General features: G+C 43.1%; 1 protein-coding gene across 4 annotated transcripts in view; it reads left to right on the forward strand.

Annotated features, from left to right (window-relative positions):
* zmiz1a (zinc finger, MIZ-type containing 1a) overlaps nt 1-25,092 on the forward strand; it is a 168,262-nt gene that overhangs the window by 59,445 nt on the left and 83,725 nt on the right. For 3 of the 4 annotated variants that reach the window (XM_054799642.1, XM_054799645.1, XM_054799644.1), the window contains exon 3: nt 9,095-9,175. The gene's annotated coding sequence lies outside the window, so the exon portion shown is untranslated. Of the gene's footprint in view, nt 1-5,730; nt 5,781-9,094; nt 9,176-25,092 lie in introns of those variants that run through there. The other variant, XM_054799643.1, reaches the window with a different exon arrangement.

Below are 25,092 nucleotides of genomic sequence, written 5' to 3' on the forward strand. Positions count from 1 at the left end.
AGCATAGAAAACCTGTTAATGACTCTCTAAATATGCTTTTTATCACTATTAGAGCCCCCTCGATGTGAAATAACACCCCTACAGTCACCTTTACACCCCTGATACCCAAAATAGTAGACATAAAAAGAGAAAATGGGACATAATATCGACTCACGCATGTTAGCATTGGGAGAGTTGCTTCTTTTTTTTCTTCTTCCTGTTCTACACAGTACTTTTTGCAGTGGCTAATGTCTCATCAATGTAACATTACTGACACCTAGGGACCAGTGTAGGATACTACATATTAGGGATATCCCGATCCACATTTGTTTTGGCTTTGGATACGTTTTTTTTTAATCAGTCTTGGCGATCTGATTCTGTGCCGATCTTTTATTGTTATTATTATATAAAATAATAATAAGCTTTTGTTACACACATGAATCTTTGGATTGAATATGCTTATGAAAGTAGCTCTTCACCACGGTACACCGCGGACATGTCTGCACGGTGGTGTTGCGTTTTCTTTTTCTCGCGGGCGGCGGGAGTCGAGTGGCAACCGGCTTTGAGGCGCATGACCGCACCTGCCGTGTTGGAGTGTGGCTCAGAGTTACACGTTCTATGGATCGGCCCGATGTGGCGGAAGCCGATATCGTCCGATCTTGAAAATACAGCGGATCGGCAGCATCCCAATCAATCAAAAACATATCAACACAACGTCTTCGTATGCGTCTTCTGAATGCCTTATGTTCGTATTTTATTTCATTTAGCCATTTTTATGCTTGAACATGCTTCATTTAGCCCAAAAATATGTAAAATGTGCTTTAATATGCGTGCTGTGAATGTTATTCAGACATGGAATAAACAATGTTGTTCCACGTCGCTGATGGAGGGGGGTGCCACACGATATATGTATGATCAAACTCTGCCTGATTGCCAGCCTTCCTAATAAACACAACAGTCAACTTTCCTTTTTGAGTCTTGACGGCTTTGACGTTTACCCGACACCTGATGGGAGAAATTGATGGGACTCGCGGGTGCAGGTCCACTTCCTGTGACCTGAAAACTATGCAACTGCCGCGTGTGTCTCCCCCACCCCACCCTCCGTCCTCAGGTAATTTTTCCTATCATTTAGTGGCAGCCATGGCAACATTAGCCCAACTTTAGATTGCAAACCGGCCAGTGTCGGTTTCCCCTGACAGGCTTGTAACCGCACACCGGTGTTTATGTTCTTTGGGTTAACACGGTTATCTCCGTACGTAACCCGAGCGCTGCACCGACACGGCCGCTTGTGTGGTGTGTGCGTGTGTATTTGCGTGTTTTCGACGGTGCAGCTGCAGGGTCTGCAGTCGTTCTCTTGTTCCAGAATGAGCTGCAGGGACTTGCCAGTATTTTCATTCCCTCTGGAGGCATTTCCGCACACTTAACAAAGCCCGGCCCGCGCCATCAAACCATGAGAGGAAGCAGCCTTTGTGAAGGAAGCAGGGAATTAATTTTTTTTTTTTTGTGGGGGTGTGTGCTTGCTCCGCTGACCTCGGCCAACTAACAGTTTGTTACATGCAAATTTACTTTAGAGCTGGCAAGTCAAGTTCGCTGCAGGCTCTTGTTTGCACACGAGTGTCAACTGCAGCAGCAAGACAAGCATCCCATTCACAAGGCAACGTTGCCTCTAATTAACGGCTATAATACCTACCTTGTTACTCTAACGCTTAGTTCTCAAGCGCTCACTGTCTTTTTTTGTTTTTTTACATCCTTGTTAACCACTGGCCTTCCCTTGTGTGTCCCTCGCCAGAAGGAAATGTGCTCTGCAAGCCCAGGTTGTGGTAAAAGGAACAGGATTGCACCAATAACAGTAGAAAACTATTAAACGTTTTACAACACTGTTGAACTGCGGCCATAAAAGTGGAACTCTTTATCCCCACATCAGCGATAAATAAATACCGCATCACCGTCATGCCCATGTTTATTTAAGGGCACCCTTTCACGGATTGCTTGAATATTAACTTTCCTACCCGCTGTGTGCCAGTCGTTTGGCGAGGATGGCGGTTTCTCGGGATAGCATTTGAAGAACAAGGTTGCTGCCCTGTTGATTTGTGCATCTGTAGCGCAGTAGAAAGGATTTTAGTGTGAATTTCACCTGGCTGCTCGCTCACGCTATATACAGTATGTAGATTTCACCACATGAATATCACTCCCTTAGAAATTGTACAATAGGTTGTAGTGTAACATGTACCATATTCCTTTCATAGTTTGGCTGGTCTTGCGACTTGTATGTGAAAATATATACAGTTGTCTTTCATTTTTATGGGTTAAAATATCAGTGGCCTTTGCATCCTCTGATTTGTCAGTACATGGCCGTATGGGGGCACTCCTGGTAGAGCGAAAACCCAAAGCTCTTTTTTTATACGCTTCTGCCTTGGAGACTCTATGTCTGTAAGTAATGTGCAATTATCAGGCTGTGGATTGAGAAATGTCTCGTTTGGGTTGTTTCATGAGGACACTAATTATGTCTAGCTTGGAGAATGTAGCTGCCGCGTCAGCCGCTGACTAACTAAATACACACACATGATTTTTCAGTCTATTTTAATTCATTGATGAATACAAAAATGCTGTTAAAATGCGACCGTTTGATATTTGTCTCCGCATTACATGCATCCAGGCATCAAGTCATGGATTAAAAGTGTCAGGTAAGTTTTTATTGCATCCATACACTTGGAAAAGTGACTTATTTCAGCATGTGTAGCTTTAGTTTGTGTCCTTGTGGGTGTAAACACCAGCCCCCTCCCTCTGGCTTTGTCATCTTCTCTTGTGAATTGAATGTTGCTGGGAGCGGCGCCATGACACCCCTAAAAAAACACAAAGAAGAAAAAAGATTGCGATGGACAGTTGGACGGTTGAAATATTCAAAGCAGGGTTCCTTGTCGTACGCATGCGGAGAAGCGCTGGGTCGCACGACTCCATGAGCAAAATGTTATTCTTTCTTAAAGCGGCAAAATCTGGCAGCCGCACGGTCACCGAGGCCCACATTTTCACCACGCTCGTCCAAAGCCACGGCCCAGTGACACACGCTCGTACCCATAAACGGGGTTTTGGCCTTCTGGAGAAAATAACCTTGATAATTACTGAGTGCATTTAGACCTGCCCACGGCAGCAGGGAGGGGGAGACGTAACCATCCGTGCATTCTTCGATGCTGAGTCATGCTGGTGCAGAGTTTCCCTTCGGTGCACGCGGGTGCAAAGGGCTGCCGGCGCCACGCTCATGGCAGAGGACATTTACGAGTGCTGGGAAAGTGGGCGCAACCTCCGCCAAGGCTTTTGTCGCCTGCAAAAGCAATAAGAGCAGGGATTTTTGGCCATGCAAGTGGACAAAATGGAATAGGATCCCGCACAAGCACAACAAATTACAACTTGATTGGTGGAGATTTGACAGGGTCTTTTTTTAATTATTAATTAATCATTATTATAATTCCTTACTATATTATTGTTTGTTGTTACAATTATTAAATTAATTGAATTGCCATGAAATGAAATTTAACTTAGGACACTAAGTATACATACAATTGTATTCACAACAATTACTATGAATTTTTAAATACATTGTAGACTGTAAAAGTAGATTTTTTTCCCCTATATTTTTTGTTATCATTCTATATGTCAGTAATTTTCTAAGCAAAAGTAAATCAAATAATAAATGTATAAATGTATAATGTAAAAAGTCAATAAAAAATAAATAATTAATATAAATAAATAGTAAAATTATAATATGATATTATACATATAATATAATATTAATATACATCATATATAAATGTCTTTTATTGGTGTTTTTTTTCCATGCCCAGCATGTGTGTGGCTGTGCTTTGATATCGTCTAAACAGTGGATGATTGTCTTCTCGCTGATGACCCGGAGTACACACACGCATTTTCATCATCATTTTGAAACTATGTGCAGCAGCGCCTCACTTTTCGCGGGGGTTCTGTTCCAGACTTGCCAACAAATGGTGGAAAAAGTAATCGAGACGGCCATAAAAATGTCTATTTTTGACACAAGCCCCATAGATACACACACAAACATACAACAATATTGGAACACTTGACATATTCAACAGGTTTCAGCTGGTTTTGTTTTGTTGGCCATTACAAGACTTATAACACATGAAATAGCTACAAGTCATCATGATGCTCTGCAAACCATAGAATAGAGCCATCATGAGGAGAATTACATCATTTTCCTTTCACTGTCAGTGTCACACAATCATGCTTCCTTCCTCAACCCCATTGAGCAAATTTGGGGCAAGTTGGGAAAGAAACTTGCTCTTGTACATTGAAAGGCTGCAGAAGGCTTGGGATAACATCAGTGCTGAAGTTGTCAGGAAATATGCTGGCACCATGCCACACGGATGCGCTGCTGCAAAAGGTGGACGCACCAAACATTCAACTTAAAAGTGGACAAAAACAGCAGGACTCACTTCACTTTGTTGTGCTCAGAGCAACCGTCTGCATTTTTCATGCACATTATGAAATGAAGTCATGTTTTGGAGGCAAAAAAAGGTCAACATTATCAGATCTGTCAGGCGTTCTAATCATTTTGGACGCCGCTGTATAGTTTGCCTCACTTTGCTATGGCAGGTTGAAAGACTGACGAACAAAAAACATTGTCAAAGTAGCACAAAGACATAAACATATCCAAACTGTGGGCTGGTACACGTGTATGCTGTACCTTTGACCTGTATCATCATGTATTTAGGAATTATTACTACACCGTACACTATACAGTACTTGAGTACCATCTAGTGGTTCAAATGTGAATTACACCTCTCAGGACAATTAATGAAGAAAATTGTCTTAAAAAAGGGAGATTGGGAAGATCTGCGTTCGAATCTCCGCTTGGGCATCTCGGTGTGGAGTTTGCATGTTCTCCCCGTGCGGGTGTGGGTTTCTTCCCAACATTGCATGTTAGGTTAATTGTCCGTAGTGTCAATGGTTATTTTTTTGGTGTTTATTTGGTGTACCCCGCCTCTCGCCCGAAGTCAGCTGGGATTGGCTCCAGCATACGCTCATGCCCCAAATGAGGATAAGCGGCATAGAAGATGGATGGTCTCAAAATATTTTGTAGATAAAATCGATTATCGACGATAATTTGCAGCACAGTCATCGACCAGCGAAATGTGTTATTGTGACAGGCCTAACAAAGTATGTAATCTTCAGTTGCAGCCCTAATTGTGTCTTAAAGCAAATGAGGCAAAATGGAGTGCAATACTTGGCTGAAACCAGCAGGGACGTTGTTCAGTCAGTGTCAAGACAGCTGTAGTGAGATGGGCACAGCATGAAAACAGGAGTTCAGAACATTCACACACAGATGCCATTAAAATATTCCATACATAAGAAGAAAAGGATCAAGGAAATGTCGTCAGATGTCCATTTCGAATGGAAACCTGCAGTTCTTTTTGTCAACTGGAGGCTCACACTGTCACACATGACCCTTTGCCTTCACCGTCATCTCCTCGGTCCCACGGTGACACACACTGCGAGGACATGCACGAGAGCCGTGACTTTATCCTTCCTCTCTAAAACGCCTCCCTTCCTCACTGGCGCGCTCCTCCTTTTTTGTATTCCTCCTCAACCCCCTTATGACTCGTCTTATTTCTTTTTTTTCTTCTTTTTTTTTGCCGTGTCCTTTCACCAGCCGGTGTAATGTCTGCAGCCTACCGTGTCCTTGGAAGGAAGCCTAATAAGCTCCGACACACACCACTGTCTCCGCGCTCCGTAGGCCTATTCTCAAGCGTCAGCCAGCGCACACTCAAGTAAACAAAGCCTGCCACACACACACACACACACACACACACACACACACATCGCAACGCCATCCTTGCGTGCTAATAGAGCGGCATACCAACCCGCTGAGGACGCCGTTGACGCTAGCTCGCTAACGTTGACCTTCCGTGTGCCAATCACAACAAATCTGCTCCCGCCATTTGAATACGGCAAGGAAAAAAAAAAAAGCAGTGCAAATTGAAAGCAGAAATCCCCTCGTGGTGCGAGGCAAGATGAACCTCGGAATAAATTATTTAAACGCCAACCTCTTTTTCTTTTTTTTTTTATCCTGCACTATTCTCGCCTTCTGCTACATTTAATGGCATCTGTGATGACGCCCAGTGGAGATTAATCCAGATGTAAAGTGTATATGTGTGTTTGTGTGTGTGTGTGTGTGTGTGTGTGTGTGTGGCCCGCACACCTCACTTCTCATGCATCCCGTTGTGTCGCGTGATGGGGTGGGAGGAGGGTGACAAAAGCGCGACAGGGAAATTAGTTTCATCTTCCCTGGGCAGTAAATAAACCAGGAGCGAATCAATGCCTCCCATTTGTTGTTTCTCTGATGGTGTTGCGGGCAAGCTCCTCTGCAAGGGCGCCAAAGCTCTCGGCGGCCATGTTTCCTCGCCGTCAGAGTCGGCAAACACCTCACGTTTCATTACCGGCCATCAGGGGACCGGCGCTGCCAAGTTCACGTTACTCGCTGAGGCTCATTGAGCGTCAAGATGAGCAGGAAAGGAAAACATGAGAAATGCGTGCGAGACTACAGGAATCCCTCGCCGCTTGTGCGCCTTCACTCTATCACTGTTTTTCCAAAATATATTAAGTCACTGTTTTGTGGTGGAATACGGCCTATTATTCATCAAAAATATACACATTTTACGTATTTTACCCTCAATGAACTAGAAGTACAGATACTGTATAAGGCATTCAGAAGATGCATTCGAAGACATGATGTGTTGTATTGTGTGTGCGTGTAGTGTTCTACACTGGTCAATACCGTAGGTGTCAGTAATGTTACACTGATATGAAAATAGCCACCGCAGAAGTACTGTACAGAACAGGAGGTAAACGACAACAACAACAGCAAGGAAGTCTCCCACTGCTAACATGTGAGTCTTATTCTATATACTCTTATTATGTCTACTATATTGGGTAATAGGAGTGTAAAGGTAACTAGAGGGGCATTATTTCATGTCTAGAAGACTCTGATAATGTTAAACTATTTAGAAGGCTGTAAGCAGGTTTTCTATGTTTTATGTCTTTTCTCTTGTTATGGTCTTATGTCTACTATATTGGGTAATAGGAGTGTAAAGGTGACTATAGGGGTGTTATTTCATGTCTAGAGGGCTCTAAATGTGTTAAAACGCATATGTAGGAGGTGGTAAAGAGGATTTCTATGTCATATATGTCTTATTTTCTCTTATGCTCTAAGGAAGTAAAAAAAAGAACAATAACAAACCTGTCTATAGCGGCCACTAAAGGGAAACGGCAAAAGTGGCCGCTATAGGCAGGTGGCCGTAATAGACAGGTCGGCGGCCATTTTGAATTTGTGCGTGCACATATTGACATGTCTGTGATTATAAGCTTGTTGTGTTTGCAGATACATATAATTATACTGTTACATGTTGACCAGTAGAGGGCACTGTGGGACTGCGGATAAAAGAACAATTGTAAAGAACAACTAGGCTTGTTATTCTACACAACTCACAGAACAAAGCTGTGCTACTATATATACGGCAGAGTGTCATTACAGCTTTATTTCATCGGGAAGTAACGGTGCGGCGTCACAAGCAGGAGAGCTAGGCTCAGTGCTGAGTTTGGAGAGAGTTGGGAAGTGTGTTTATGTTGGCGTGGATGTAAAGTCCTGCAGTGTTCTCCGCTGTTAATAAAGCCATTAAAGTGCATCGGCGACGTGAGTCTCTCCAGGTTTGCTGTGTCTTATTTTCTCTTATTATGTCTGCTATATTGGGTCATTGGAGCGTAAAGGAGACTATAGGTGTCTTATTTCATTTCTAGAGGGCCCCAATAATGTTGAAAATTGAATTTAGAAGGAGGTAACAGGTTTTCTATGCTCTAACTACCAAAATGTTCCATTTATGAATAAGGAATCCTGCTTTGTGAAAATTTTGCAAAAACCTGTACCAAAAATTCCACATTGTTCACATTCATATTCACAAGATGGATTTTTATCTTCAAGTGAATGCCAGCTAATTACTTGAGAACACATGAATGAAATGAACGAATGGCATTTTTAATGATAAATGTCCTCGCTCGACTCGCTTAACCATCAATTCTTCGATGAATTGCTCTTTTCTGAGCAAAGTCTTTTTAAAAGGACGTTGTGGACTCCCGTTCACATGCCAGTCGCGGCGTGAGGCGGCAGACGAGTTGAGACTGAAGCAACAGTGCCTCTGCTGGTTGCAGCCGAGTAGCGCTCTTCCGTTTGCTCTTCCATTGCCTCACCGGGCGATGACTCAACAATCCATTCCACGCCATCTACAGAATTCTTTCACTTTGCCTTCTTTGCAGCAACGGTCATTATTATTGACTCCAGTAATTATAATGAAATTGAATGAAATGGTTCCTCTACCCTGTAGTAACAATACAGATGTAAACATGGCGGACATACCTGCTTGGGTCCAAAGTGCAAACCTCGATTAGAAGCGCTCCGATACAGTTCTTAACGAGCGCCAAGCTTCTCTCTGTGCTCAAGTGCCCTCTCTCCGTTTCCCATATCCGAGTGTGAAATTACAATATCAGATCGTATTTAGTTAATTAAAAGCCATATGACTAATTTAATTGGACTCATAGAGGCGTATTTAGCTGGCTGGCGTTAACAGTAATTAAATGTCGCCTGTAAAGATATTTAAGGCCCCCTTGTGCTGCCGTCATGTGAACCGCCAGACATCCAGAAGGTTTGCGGCGTGTGGACGTGGCGAGCCTGAAGTGGAACCCATGACAGCCTGAACAGACTCAACTGACAGCTGCTTTGGCAACGCGACAACACCAGAAAAATCAACGTGCGTTTTGTCATTTAAAGTGTTTTATGTGTGATATTTGTCAGGGATTAGTGGGGGGAGGGGGGCACGTTGTCTCCAGCGCTGTCAGTCCTTGTTAGACGCCTCCAATCTGTCAGGCGCGCGACAGGGGTGCTTTATTACATCTCGATAAACCACGCCACCCAGAGTCTTGTTTTCCTATCACTGAAAAGCACATTTTGTGCGTGTGGTTTTTGTTGTTGTTGTTGTTGTTGCTTGTTCGTCACACTTTCTTGACGTTTCTTGTCGCTTTTGTTTCATTTCAGACATGGTGGGGGGGCTGTGATCGATGAGGATTAAGGAACAGAATTTGTCAAAGCCAAACGCAGGAACACCCTCCTCCACTGGTAAGGATTGTGGTTTTACACCTGCTGTTGGTGTTGTTTGGTCCGACCCTTTTACCAGGGCAAAAAGTACGTTGAGTATGGTGGCCTGCCACCATAATGGATAAATCGATTAATCAAACATGAAAAAAAAAAACAGGTCGATAATTATGACGCCCTGGATAAACATGAGCGTGCATGCGTGTGTTCCATCTGCTCGTCTCTGTGCCACACAGGCCGGATGACAAGAGCGTTCACTCTGCATCTGTCTGTGCGCATCGGTTCTATAGTGGAGTGACCAGAGAGAGTGAACCCTCCTGTCCTCTCATTCAGCATCTTTGTGAAGGCGGGGCTAAGTGAGTGGACACAGAGCATAAAGTGTTAGCAGTTAGCCTCGTGAGACAGCATACGGCTAGCATGAATGAAGGCACATAATCAATGATTTTTGTGTGGGAATATTTCGGTTTTAAACAGAATGAACAAGGTGAGCACATGAACACAGACGAACAAATATGTCGCATTTGTTGGAAAGTAGTGACGAGGAAAAAAGGGAACACGACCAAGTGGCGAAAACAGTCCTCGTAGTCCGGCGGAGCATTATGTGGGAACCGCACCACCTCGGGAGAAAATGGCAGCCAGGTTCTGAGCTTCACAAGTCTGCCACCCCGTGTCCTCCTGTGGCTACGTTTCCCCGGGAAGCGACGACTCGAATGCAGCAGCAACTCTGGCGCGTCAGCCAGGTAAGAGGGGTGTGGTTCGTTGCGCCCCCCGTATTCTTGATTTGCACAGGTGCCCACAATGTCCTGGATTTTTCAGTAATTCCTGACAATCATACACCAGCAGAGTCGATATTATGCCATATAATTAATGAAAAATTAAAATGCCGATCATATCGATTATTGACAATAATTTATACCACAATTATCGACCAGCCAAATCTGGTATCGTGACAGGCCCGTTGAGCAATTTATTCCATTTGGAGTGAATACGAGCAATTGCAATGCCAGCAATGGAGAGAGCGGTCAGCCACCCAGCCAAAGTCTAGCGTGGTCCAAGCGGTCTCTGAAGTGAAACTGAGCTCCTCTTCCTCATAAGCCTTCTGTGGAGGCGGCCCCAATGGTCAGGAGACTTCCTGTTAACCTTTGGTTGGTGGATTGGTCCTGGCTAGGTGGCTGAGCGTCTGACAAGAAACGGGAAGGTGACTCATAACGCAATTATGTGCGTGTATGCCAGATAACTAAGAGAACAGGGTGTGCTTGTTCCAAGTGAAAGGCCTTGTGATCGTGTCTCATGTCTCTGCGGTGAACCCGTATACATTTGTCCCTCGCTATATCGCGGTTCGAATATTAATAAATGAATAAATGATGGCTGTTTGGTGGTTGACTATGACCTATTGTTAGTCAAGAAATATTGTAGTGTTTCGGTCACTAGGCATCAGTAATGTTATGAGACATGACCTTTCACACCTCATGGAGACTGGATACTGAGCCAGCAGAGCCCAGCCCACACGCCATGGCTGAGACGGACATGCCGTGACCGAGGTCTATTGAAAGAAAAAAGGTTCTCCTCTCATTCCGTGCGGAAGTGGTACGTTTTTGGCTTCTTCGTCTCAGTAAGGAAGTCAAGACTCTTGTAGTTCCAAGTTGTCTGTTTCAAGAAATGAGCCAAACAGTTTCGTGGCTGAATACGGCCTATTATTTGTTAAAAAATATTGATTTTTAAGCATATTTGATGTATTTTTTTGCCCAAATTAAGCATTTTCAAGCATAAAAATGGAAGTAAAATACAAATGCAGTGCATTCCAAAGACGCATTCAAAGATGTTGTGGTGATATGTAGTATTCTACATTGGTCACTAGGTGTCAGTAATGTTGGGTGAGACACACAAGCACCAGACTTGATCGCCGGAACAACAGGCTTTTATTGCCGCTTTGAGTGATCTCACAACAGCCACAATAATCCCTGACACGGTGTAACCCACGGCGAGCTAAAATGCAACTCTGAACCCCCCGATATCGCTTCCTGTCCAAGAGTGCCACAACGGTTTTACAGCAACACACATGAGCACAGGTCTTATTCATGTCTTTTCTCTTATTATGTTTACTATATTGGGTAATAGGAGTGTAAAGGTGACTATAGGGGTGTTATTTCATGTCTAGAGGGCTCTAATAATGTTAAAAAGCGTATTTAGGTGGTAAACAGATTTTCGATGCTCTCACGGCCAAAGTATTCCATTTATAAATAAGGAATCCTACTTTGTGGAAATGATCACGGCTGGAAGCAATTAACCGCTATAAATGAGGGATTACTGTATTTTCAGGGCTGTCCTATGTTTGTAAGAACGGCCGCATCAACTGTCAATGTCAGTACCAAGCCAGAGAGTGCCCCTTTACCACGTCATGGTACCCACTCTGCTCCCTACAGCAGTTTTTCTATTGGCAAAAGCAGATACTACTTCTAGTACTGTGGTTGCAAGCATGTGGACCGTGTGGGTGACGTCACTGGGTGAAAATAAACAGCTCTGGACGATGCTGTATTTGTACTCCACAGTCTCCACTTGGCTGCAGCGCTCCCTTTTCTTGCTGCCCTCAGTCTCCTCTTGGATAACAGGTGGAATTACAGAGAAGTAAATACACAAGACCCTTCATCTCCTCCATCATTGTTGTTTCTGAGCAAGAGGCGCCTTTTTCAATGTTTGCTGACGGACTGTTTTGAAGCGGAAAGCCAACATCCCCGAATTGAGACTTTTTGTCCCTGTGCTTTCGTTTGGGCCGCTGCGCAGAAAAATGTTGACAGAGTCATTTGTGTTTGTGCACAACAGCATCAAAAACGCTGCAAGGTGAATCATTTTAGGTGGCATCTGCACATTGTGCAATATGCTAATGAGCAAAGCTGCAAAAAGCCAGATTGCCAGGAGTGCGAAGAAGGGGTGGGGGTGGGGGTGAGCACGAGGAGAGGGTGAGGCGGAGTGAAAAAAGGGGAGGAACAGACGGAGGCCCGACGTAAATTATGGATGCAACCTGCGATTTCCAAGAGGAGAAAGACGGTCACGCTGAAACCTCAAGTCATGCATATCAGATTACGCATTTACGACTTTTTCTTAGCATGCTCCATGAGCAAGTTTGGATGCAGTGTGTGTGTGTGTGTGCGTGTGTGTAAGTGTGTGTGTGTGCGTGTGTGTGTGAGAGAGAGGAAAAAGAGGAAGCACTTACACATTTATCCATGTCAACTCGCGTGGGGCTGTGCACTCAAGCATCCTCCCGAGTCAATATGACGTGTGTCCAAAGCCTTGTTGACTTTTTCCTGCACTGTTGTGTTGCATTGTGTTTGATTGCGTGCGTGTGTTTGTGTCTGCAAGTCGCATGACACGACACATCACGTTATTCTTTGCACACAACACCCCACTCCCGGGACGTTCTCTCTTTGCTTCTGTGGCACAAATGACACTGAGGACGCACAGGATGCTGCCGGTGCTCGCTTCCTTTAATTAGAAGGCTTGTGTTTTGCCTGCTTGTGCATTTCAACAACATAAAACCAAAATTAAAAAAAAAACCCTGTGCCAGTGACTGGAATGATAGACCCATTCTTCAGCAGATCTTTGCAATAGGCAATCGTTTTAGTACGGTACGTATTTTTCAGTGTTTCCATCTTAAAAGGTCCCAAAATATCCAACCTATATTGTCCATCTGCTCTGCCTCAACACTCGGTTAAGGCAGACGTGCGGACGTAATGATGTCATCGTCATTTGCAGCAGAGGACAGCCACTGTGATGGATGTAGCCATCCCCAATGACGGCAATATCAGCAAAAAGGAACACGAGAAACTAGACAAATACCAAGCGCTCAAGGAAGAGCCTGGAAGGTGAACACAACTGTGGTGCCCGTGGTCATAGGAGCACTGGGGGCCGTGTCCCCCACACTGGAGAAGTGGCTCCAGCAGATACCTGGAGAAACATTGGACATCTCCGTCCAGAAGAGCAGTCCTAGGAACAGCTAAGATATATATCATTTCAATTATATATAATTATTATATTATTAAAGTATAATTATGTGTTAATGAAATAAAATGATGTCATAATATAATATATACTATAAATTCTAAAATTGATATTTACTATTTATAATATAATTTTTAATAATACTGTATCACTATATAGTGCAGTTTTATTATAATAAATTATATATATTATAGAAAATGATATCTATATATATAAATATATATATATATAGTAAGAAAAAATAAATATAAAATGAAACTAAAAATAAATACATATAGTAATAAGTAATACATATGAAATAAGATAAATCTATAAAATTATATTAAAAAAATTAAAGTACTAATTGTAACCAATGCTATAAGAGAGGAGAATAATGTCACGAGAGACAAAAAGTAAGTAAAAATACAAATGTTTAGAACTACAAATGTTCTGTCGCCTCTTTTTATTGTTTTTTTAAATTTCTGTTTGTATTTTTCCCCCAATTTATTTAATTGACAAAAGAAAGAAAAAGAAACAACCCCGACTCCACCCCAGTCCACGATACCCAGAAAGATGAAAATCCACACAAAACAATCGAAAAGAGAAGACACAGAAATACAACACCAAAAATAAATAAAAACAATAATAACTCTAATAATAACACAAAAAGTACATACAAATAAATAACAATCTTTCTCATTATTATAAACATTACCATCACTATCATGAATAATTACAATATTTTAATAATAAGACGGCACCTGCTGCTCGTTGAGAGGAGCAGTACGTGCATTCACGTTGGTCTCTTCATAGAAAGCCCCCAGTTGTTTGGCAAACGTTTGAGTTGTTTTGTTTTTTTTGTCAAGTGCTTTGGCATTTTCGGTGGCCCTCAAACGCCCCACAAGACTCAAAAGTGAAGCCTACACGTTACTTTCTCCGACGCTGCCACTAGCTACTAGCTCTACCTTAGCAGCAGTTAGCTTCGTGAGCCAGCAGACGCATGAATGACGACAAAAAGCGATAGTTTTTAAAGCCAATGCCACAGTCACAGTGTGGGAATATTTCGGTTTTAGACAGAATGAACACGCGTGAACACCGACGACTGACACGGACAGTTTTCTCAACTGGGAAAAAAAGACTACCGATGGTGGTGATCGCGCAGCAGAGCCTTTGTCCCGACAGTCAAGGCTTACTGAGGCGTTTGGTCGGCAAATATAAACAAAACAGTGCAAAATGGTGCACACTCACAGGCGGTGTCGCTGGCTACATTTGAAAAACATATACAGGCAACTTCTGTGTCAAGCTAATGTCTCACGCAGGTACGCCGTACACTATACTTGAGTACCATCTAGTGGTTCAAATCTGATTTACACCTTTCATGAAAATAATGAATGAAAAAATGGTCTTCAAAAATATTGCCGATAATATTGAATATTGACGATAATCAGACAGTCCCATTATAATGTGTTGAAGAGTGAGGACAAACGGGTAGCACCATCACTGTGCATTGCTCTTATTTGTTGACTTTAATGCACTGTTGCACTGCTGAGTATTGCACTCCACAGTCTTCACTTCGCTGCTGCGCTTCCATTTCCTGGCTGCCCTCAGTCTCCTCTCGGGTAAACGTCGTTAGCCTCCTTGCCAAGAAGTGTTGTCGTTTTAGCATCGGCTCCGTTCTACAGGGCTCCCCACGGCTTCTTTGGGCCCGCAGTGCTGGAAGAGGGAAGGGTTTTCTAAGAATTGGAACGGAGCCACGTTTAGAAGTGAGGCGAGTGCGTCTGGGTTCATCAACTAGGAAGCCGTCCCCGATCTCGGCCCGCGTGTAAATGTGTGTTAATGTGCAAAGTAGGTCATTTATGTGGAGCGTGCTGTAGTGTGCCGCTCCGACGCGGTGGGGGTGGGGATGGTGTGGGTGATCATTTCACAGACATGATTTGGGATTGACTGTGCTGAATTGTGGAGAATAACACACCAGAGGGGAGGTGGAGGGGATGTTATGTGATGTTGGAGGTGAGGTCCAGAGGCAGCATCAGTAACCACAACCTCACATAGCAGCCTCAAAAATCAGACAAAATCAGATTACCAAACAAACAACTAAGAGGATTAATTCTGATCTCTCTTTTTTTTTGGCCATCAGATGGACATTAAATCTGCAGTCTATAAAATCCCTACAAATGATTTTCTATTTGACTTCACAGCCCTCCTTTCTGCTCTCATATTTTGGACGGGAGCTTTGTGTTCTGTGTGAACTCTGCCCTTTTGTTCCGCCTCCAGAAATTGCTTCTCTAAACACGGCTATCGCGTCGCTCTTTAAAAATATCTTAGCGGGGAGCAACAATCTGACCTCCGATCAGATGCTTGCCCCGCTGGCTGATAAGCCCGCCGCCGAGATTTTATTACGCCGTTAAAAGCAACCACGCCATCCCTCACGGGAGAATTACAATGCAAACAGAAAGAAGACCTGTGATCCACTCGATTGATCAACTCAGTGATAATAAGGGTGGCAAAGAGGGAAAGTGTAATGATAACCACAGAACAGGGAACGGCACTTACTGTGACATAGAAAGAGGTCTTCTGTTCCATGTCTGTGAGATGTCTTCAAATGGGGAGTTTTGCTTTTTCATTTTCACGTTTTATATTTTCTTTATTTCAAAAAGTTAATAAATACGTTTAATATTTATTTGCTCTGTTTAAAACATCTTCAAGTAGTGAGGTTTCCGTTATTTGATTTTATTTCTGATTTTAGAAAAGTGTAATTCAAATGTTTGTATTTGAATACAATATAAATTGTGATTGTTTTGGTTTAGCTTTACTGTATTTTAGCGTGATAATAACCAAGCTGATGCATACCCACACAGCATGTCGCTAAAAACACGATGGCTTAACGGCTGACATTTCAAATGAAACCTAGAAGCGCTTCCTGTTCCAACTCCAAGATGTTGTTTGTCGACCGTCTTGAAAGCGTGAGTAGTTTTGCTTTATTTTACTTCTATTGCACCGCGCAAAACTACTGTTTTTTTGCATTTGTATGGCAGGTAAGATTGTTGTAAATGCTACTTATAATATTCTCCGGCTTCAAATTGTGGGTTTGACTTTAAGTGTGACGATAACCATAGAAACAGGAATTAAAAACATTTCATTAAGAAAAGAAAATCAAATTTTATTTTATTTTTAATTTAACTTATGCTGAGGTTAACTTGTATGACAAAAAAAATAGATTTTTTTTTTCATGTGGTATTTTTTTTCTGTATTTCAGTTTCATGAAACAAAGGTTGACTTCTTTTGACCCTTTTAAGAGTGTTAAAAAGTTGCTTATGACCTCACCTGTACAGGCATTAAAGGTTTCATGATGGCAAGAGTTGAGCCTGGACCAAGCGCACTCCCAGGACATTATGTCCTTTCAGAAAAATAGTTTTGAAACGTGGACAACTTGGACGTCGGCCAGCAACTTTTGAGGTTGAACTTGCGTTTCCCCCACCTGGAAAGTGTTCAAGTGGCGAGAATTTACCGATCCCGAACAAGATGCATTTGTTTCTTTAGGAGAATAAAAGGATAAAAACAGAAGAGTCACGTTCAGTACATACTGTGGTACAGTGGTGTCCAAAGTGCGGCACACGGCTGTTTTGTTAATAGCCTGTGCCACATTCTAAAAATAAAGTTAAAAAAGAAAATCTAAAATAAAAACAGCAGCAAAAATGGAAAAGAAATCGGTAAGAATAAAGTCAAAATATTAAGAGGAAAAAAAAGTTGTAAGCAATAACTTTGTAATATTATCAGGGAAAAAAACATCATTTTAGAAGCATAAAGTTGAAATATGAAAGAAAAAATATTTGTATTTTTTTTTTAAAAGTCAGAACATTTTGAAAAACAAATCAAAATAACTTCATTTTTGGAAAGTTAGGTTAGTTATAACATGATGGGAATAAAGTTGTAACAGTACGAGAAGAAAAATTACAAGAAATGAGTTGAAATAGTTAAAAAATTACAAAAAAAACAGCAGTAATGGAAAAAACATCAAGGATCAGGTCAAAATATTAACAGAACAAATTTGTATTCCAACAAGAAAAAAACATTGCAATTTTACAAGAATAAATGTGTTGTGGTTTGAGGACGAATAATGTCATTTTAGTAGCACAGACTTGAAATTGGAAAGAAAAATGGGTTTTTTCAAAAATCTGTAATATTTTGAGAAACAAAAAAAAAAGTTGCCCATTTTGGAAAATTAGGCTGTTATTTTGTGGGAATAAAGTCAGTTGGGAAAAAATAAAATTTGGCAAATTTGGGGGAAAAAAGATTGCAGAGTGAAGTTGATATGAACTCATTCAATATCAGACACCCCAACAACGTATTTTATATCTTTGTACGTTTAATTTTTTATATTGTTATATTGTTATCGTGATGTAAAACAACCCTTTTTTGTGTTGTTTGTGTCGGTATAGTTGTTTAGATTCTTGAGCTGTCACAAAAGAAAAAAATATTTGAAAGTTATGTTGTTTTAGTCAGGAACTGATATTTTCCTGAAACTCCCCTATGTCCTACTGCTGATTACTAAAGAACAAAAAAAAGGGTCAAACTAACTTTTTTTTCCTGATGAAAGACGGGAGTCTAAACTTTCTTTTGGTAGGTTCCATGTTTATTTAGCCGTAGAACACAATATTCTGTGTGCCTTGAAAGATCAGTCCAAATGCTCTAAAATGAAGGGGTTGTCTTTTGAAAAATGGCTGGGATTAAATGAGTTAGGCTTTTTCTCCTCGCGTACATCACAAAGCTGAGATGCAGTTTTTTCTTGAAATATATATATATAACTTCTTCTACATGCATCCTTTCAATTTTCAGTATGTGGCCCTCAGTGGAAAAGTTTGGACACCCCTGCTGTAGTTTAATGACTGTCAGAGCAAACCCCATCAAACCCTTTCTTCCACTCGCTGGCAGCCGCAGCGTGACATGTCAAGAGAGTGGAGAATTATTTACGAGCAGCGTAATAGGCCCCGGAGTGTGTCGTGTCGGGTTTGTATCGCATGTCAGCAGGTGACACGTGCATCTTTGAGTGCACGCACACACACTTTACAACGACAGACAAACACACGGCTGAATTAAGCGGGAAAAGAGAGTAGACTGCTGCAGAAAGTAGCTTGTTTTTGTTTGCCTTTCCACTTGAAGGTACGAGGCTGCTCAAGCAGTGCCCTGTTTTGCAGTATAGTCATAATAATTCCACGTGCAAGTCCGTTGGGTTTTTTCTTGGGTCAGCAAATCAGAATGTGATTGTTAATTAACCTTCCTAGGCTTATTGTGATTTTGGTTATTTTTCTGCCCCGAAGGCCCCTCCTGAAACTGCTCTGTTGATTATTATATGAGAGCCTTAACATCAAAATGAACTAATCAAAATTTTGGCGAAAAATCAGTGGTCTCGAACATGAACAAGCCAAATTCACTCAGTAGCACCTCTTGGAAATTTGGGGGAAAAATAGCCCATGCCATCAGATTCACAGAACACCACCAAATTTGGCGGAGACGTTGGTCGTGACAGGACACACATAAGATGTGGGCGGGGCGTGGCAACAATCAGACAATTCTCCACTAAAGTGTAAACACAAAGTAACTCAGTTCCACAAGGTCATTTATTCATCATAATCGCTGCAGGTGTGGTGATGAACACCACACCTTGGATTCGTCTCAGCGCCACGCAGTGGAAATGGAAATGGAATGCGCATGCTCTCCGACCCTCGCGAACCCTGAGTTGCGTGGGGGTGCGTTGGCCCGTTCAACGCCGCTTGCAGCTTTATTGGAATCCATAATAATAATTACCTGGTACCAGGTGATTACCAGTAATGTAAATACACGCTCCATGTTTGCAAAAAACAAAATAGAATCACAATTTACAAATGAATTAATCATGATTAATCACCATTTAATCACCATGTGTGAAATATGACCTTGGAGCAATCTGGGTTGGTGTGCTGTCGTGTCGAAATTCTCCTGAAAGAAGGCGTCTGATCCTTCAAGTTTCACCAGCGATTTTGAAAAAGTAAGTGAAATATGTTTTTGTGGTTCCCCTTTCATATCATATAGCCCAGGGGGCAGCAACGTGAGCCCCCCACGACCACACGAGGCGCCTGCATGCCTGCTTTTCATTCAGGTTTTCAGTTGAAGAAATGCATTCTGAAATACAGAAGATGAGTTGTGGATACCAGCATTTGGTCAAACAAGCATATTCGCTTTGTTTGGGTTGAAATAAGCTATGAAAATAAATGTTACGACAATGAGTAGCTCTTGGACAGTTTCATTTTGTAAAAGTAGTAGTTTGTGACCCCTGATATCGCCAACAGTACAGTTCAACATTTACACTTCATCTACGCGATCGGTATCGGCCCAATTTCACTTATGGATGATCGGTATCGGTGGCATAAAACCCTGATTGGAGCATCCCTAACTTGGACCACACATACACGCCTAATAAAGACGTTGTTGTGATGCTCGGCGTGTCCCTGAATGCACCTTGCTGTCGTCTAGTGACAATGAGGGAATGTCGTTCCGAAGAGGACAAGAGACGTGTTTGTGTGTTGGAGATACATGATTGGTGTTGGAATTGCACTGCTGGTGTGCTCGGGTCCGAATAAAGGTCTTAAAGAGCGGCAGACTTTGTGTGGGGACGCTAGTGTGCTTCCATCTGCCGTCACAAGCGGGACGGGGTGGCTTGACATGGTGTGCGTGTGTTCATTCTGCAAGAAATGTTAAGGTAAATAATGAAAGAAAGCAGTTGCCGCCGTTACTTACGCGCTACTTTTGACAGCCCGGTTCATGCGATTTAAAGTAAGCTTTTGTCTGTCAAACGAGTGTGAGAAGAAGTCAGCCGCTGTTAAGAGCAAAACATTAAAAACCATCCAAGTTGACAGCAAGTGACAACGCTTGCTAAGACGCCAGAGTCGTGCAACTTACTGCGCAAAAAGCTAAATAAAAAGCGAAATCAAACTCTTGCGTAACACGCGTCGTAAGACCTCAGAGGCGTTGAACATTGGCGTTTCCACTGGTGTGTTGTGTTTTAAAGTGGTTATTATTATTAGTTAATATATATATTTATATTAGTAATTATTATTATTATTATTATTATTATTATTATTAAATGCTAGGATTCTTGCCTGCCAAATGGAGCGTTGACTCTCTTCTGTGTTCCTTCCCCGGAAACAAAAGGCCACTTTGGCCAAATCAGGACTGACATTACTGGCAACAGCTGCGGGCTGCATGTACCGTGCATGTTTGCGTCTGTGTGTGTGTGTGTGTGTGTGTGTGTGTGTGTGTGTGTGTGTGTGTGTGTGTGTGTGTGTCTGTCAAGACGAGGTGACCTGATTGCTCAGCTGAGCAGTGAGGGAAGACCCAGCCTTGTGTTGTCAGAGTCGCACCATTAAAAAACACCCGAGATTGGACCACAATGCTCCCCCGGCTGGCGGCCCCAACCCCTCCCTACTAAGAGACACACACTCACACACTGGCACTCCTGACCATGCCAAAGCAGATTTGGAGATGAAAAATGATCCACTGCTGGCTGCACAGTGCTGCATCAGCTCCCAGCTATAATGTGGTGGGTCAGGCCAAATCCTGTTAAAAGAATCTTTATCCTTATTGCTGCAAAGATAACGCTTGTTTGGAACCTCCCCTTCCCCCCGTACCTTTTCACATTCCACCACAGCTCCCACACAGCTCACTTTATTGGCGCAACTCCATCAACGAGACGTCCTATCAGAAACGAGTCTTCGCTTTGCTCAGGGACCGCAAGCTGATTGTGTAAAACCTCCCCAAAGTCACGAAAGTTGTGCAATGTACATCTTGTAAAACGTCACCTCGGTCAGCATCTGGAAGAATTTCAGGTGTGTTTTGCTTTTTCCTTTGTTTTTTTTGTGTGATAGCAGAAAGTAGGGCCCTATTTTTTCCAAATTTTGCTTTGTAATTTTTTAGAATTGCGTTTTTTACCTTTTACGCTTGTTTTACCAGCATAAGAGTGTGTGCTTTTTGGGTTAGTGAATAAAATGTCTCTTAATTAAATGCAAAAATCCTGACATTTATTGATGCAATACATCATTGGACAATATTGCCCGGTAATTCAGAAGCAAATGTAGCTTGGCTAACTTGTCTTAACGGGATGTCAGCCACCGCAAACATTTCAAGGACATCCTCAACAAATTGTAATGCCCTTGTGGTTTCAGGAAGATGTAGTTACGGGTAATTCCAGTTGTAATGGAAGATATTTTTAATAAAACCCATATTTTGTGTTCACAATTCGACGAGATGTGGCAAACAGCACGTTTGTTGACAGTGAAGACGAGTCGGGAGTGAGAATAAACGTGCCTCCGCTCATTGTTTCACTCACAACTTGCACAGCAACAGCGGGCATCGTAAAAGGCTCGCTTACATGAACAAGCGGTGAAACACAACACGGTGTAAACACACTCGTACAGCCTGAGACACGCACGCGCACACACACACAGCTGTGCTAGCATGCTCTGCTAAACTAAGCTAAGCCCGCCAGCTTCCATTCACCCTCCGCAAGAAGAGTTTTTGCGGCAACTTTCTCCAGTGTTTCAGGCCGCCGTATCAACAGGTTTAGTTCGGGAGGGGGGGTTAGTGTTTGTCAAGACATTCCGCCACGATTGAGCGGTCCGCCGGGGAAATACTTCCCCACACAAATGTTCCGTCTCCTCACGATGACAGCGTTTCACGCACATGTGAGATTCCACGTAGATTCCCTTTTTATTGGCTAATGGCGTCCGAGATTCCGTGAACGCGGAAACCATCAGGCCGAAAGAAAGGAAATATGTGACAACTGTAGGAAATTGGCAGGACATTGGGCCTGTTGTGACGTGGGACGTAGGATGCGCCATGGCTGCCCATACCGCAGTACAGTGGAACCTTGGTGAGCCTCATTAATCCCTCCAGAAGGTCCGACCAGAAGGTCCTGCTCTAACCCATTTTATTTCATGTTATGACACAGTATGTTTACTTTTAGATGCGTTGAGCTCCTTCCTGCGAGGATTGTCCGACTTGAACATGAATAACAACATTCACGACAAGGCTGCACTTTCTAAACAGCCAACCTCTTTTTCAGACGGGCTTGCTGTTTTAGAAGAAAAGGAGTGGGTGGCCTCATCATTCAGCCTTCCCCAGCACAAAGACCCTTCACGTGCACAAACAGGCACCCCCCCTCAGGCCTCACTCTAGTGGCCCCCCCTGTTAAGATGCAAGCGAGGGAGGGCTTCACCCCCAGCCGTTTGTACTTTTGGCCAAGCAGGACCAGAGTCTTGTATTCATGCATGACACACTTTGTTTGCTTTCTGGTCACAGGAAGGTTAAATAGAAAATACATTTTTGTTTGCTCTGGGGCTCCCCCTACTGTTGGGATGCATTATTTACTTTTTAACATCTGTTAAAACGTCTTGTTTGGTTATTTAACCACGCAGTAATGTTATTTGCAAGCACTCTGAACAGCACCATTGGCGCATACGCTAGTGCTAACACATGTGAGGTCCTGGCTGGTCCACCGACGATGTAGGCTGTCAAATGGCATCACCTAAACCAGCGGTTCTCAACATCATCACCTCTCAATGACAAGCGCAACTTGTCAGTCCGCAAGCAGCACATACTGGAGCCGATGCGCTGCTTCACCGTGTTCGGGGAGCCAGGAGGCGACGCGGTGGGTGCAGCAGGGGTGGTCAAAACACCGCTAATGGTGAGGGGGGTAGCGCTAATGGGGAAAACAAAAGCGGAAATGGCAGAAGACATGGTAGAATCTGCAGCAGAAAACGCACTGCAAATAGGGGTGGAGGCAGCAGTGGTGCTCAAGATCCTGCTGTAAATGACGGTAATTAATGATGGCCTGAGGAAGAGTATCCGAGTGGATCAGACATTTTGATGAGCCTCTTGGATTCTCAGCCTGGTGGTGTCATAATATGCAAACTTTGGGTCATACTGATGATTTTTCTCATTTTTTTGCCTTTTCTCTAACCATTTCCAACCCTACTCTCAAGCGCTCCATAATATACTAACAAACTTTGTGGATCTACTGCCAAAGTGGGTTCCAATTGACACTACAGAGCCTTGTGGTGACCTTAAGAAGTATTTCTAAACGACGTAATGCTGCTTTAAAAGCATCCCGTTACTTTTGTATTTTTTTTTTTTTGCAAAGACTTGCAACGCAGCAGTTGAGAATCACGGGTATAATGTCAACTATACATCAGCGTCATTTAAAAGACTGTAGGTGGCAGTAATGCAGTAGTAATGTGGTGGTAATGTGCACCAGCGGGCGTAAGATGCCCTGTGGGATGCATTATGCTCGTCTTATACTTTACTGACTGCAGGTTGCTCAATTAAAGCCTCATGAGCAAACTTCACGTCAAGCAGCAGCAATGAAAGCGGTGCTAAAGATAGGTTAGAGGAGACAGACACATGACGGCTGCAGGTGTCTGCGTTTTGTGTGCGACTGTGTTTTGTTTTGTGTGTGTTTACGTCTGCGCAACCCCCCCGTCCCCACCCTCCTCCCCAACATACCTTGCAGAATCCGCACGGTCAGGTCAGGTTGTCCGCTTTCACCCTCGGAGTGGAAAGCTAACGGCTCACATTTCAGCCGGGGTCACCCGGCTGCTCCAGGGGCCTCAAGGGTCAAAGTCTTGCGCTGTTGATGCATGGGGAGGGAAAGGGGAGGGAAAAGCGGGTGGGGTAAGGGTCTTGTCTGGTAAGAGGACACCTCAGACTCATGCACTAACATGCGCAAGAAAAACAATGCAACGTTTCCCCATTTCAATAAGCAACTAAAAACTAACTGACCTTATTTTGTCAAAGCTATAAAATGTTTATTATCTTTATTTATGACTGTGACACCAACGATCAAGTGGAATTTCCTTGCAGTCGCTGCTGGAGATGCAATGTGGAACAGCTGCATGGAAACATCGTGACAATCTTAGACGTCGTCCAGCACTGACAGTTATATAAGACGTGTTGTCCGTCTTTCCCTTTTTCTGTTTCATTCCAACACAGGAACCTTTTCCTTACTCAACGGCCCCCCCACCCCCACCCCCGAGCGGTGTTTTCCATTATGCGCTCATGTATCTCTTACATGATTTCCTGTGCGTCCGCCTTGAAATGTCACAATGCTTCCATGTCATCAGGGCTCGGTGTTTTCCGCCTTCCAGTTCAACAAGTGGGCTTGCTCTTGGTTTTGTCAGGAGTTGATAAGATAGAAGGATTTCAAATGTCCCGGTTTGCCTTTTTGCCAGTAGGGTTGGGAGATGTGGCCCTTAGCATGTATCATGGTGTTTTTGCAGCTGCTTTCACAACATTAGTTCCACCGTCGGTAGTTACACGCACTTGCTTCTTCTCACCCCAAGTCCCGTTCCTGGAGAAACTCGCTCTACTCACTTGCGATGTTTTCACCTGGGTCTTCCTCCAGAAAAAAACTTGTATGGCGACAGGACAACTTCAAAGTCCAGTCGCTGGTTATGTGGCGGACCGTGAGGCTAATGCATGGTTGAGTCGCTCGGCTACTCCACACATCTGTGCTACAGATATCTGCTCTATCCACACCAAACCACTTCCATTTTAGAGCGGTACCTCCCTGTTTAGCAACATCTTCTTCGTCTGTAGTCTCCGCTTCTCTTCATGGTCTTCAGCCATGCTCATTTTACTGTTTTGTTGTTTGCTCTGCTTTCTCCGCCACCGCTGAACCATGCTGCAGTGCACGTGAGGCGCCAGTGCGCAGTCGCAGGAAGAACACGTCGTCAGCTCTGCTTTTTTCCATTTGAAATGATCATTTGTACTGGTATAAGTCATTTTCTTATCACCGGAAGAACTTATACCCGTATATAAAAATATCGCCCAACTCTGTTTGATAGTTGCTAGTGTACAGTGGTATCTCAAGCCTTTTGGAGCAAATGATTCACAAAAACCAAAACGGATGAAAGCCGAGGCAATTTTTTCCCATA

This window comes from Dunckerocampus dactyliophorus, chromosome 14 (assembly GCF_027744805.1).
Source record: "Dunckerocampus dactyliophorus isolate RoL2022-P2 chromosome 14, RoL_Ddac_1.1, whole genome shotgun sequence".
Lineage (NCBI taxonomy): Eukaryota > Metazoa > Chordata > Actinopteri > Syngnathiformes > Syngnathidae > Dunckerocampus > Dunckerocampus dactyliophorus.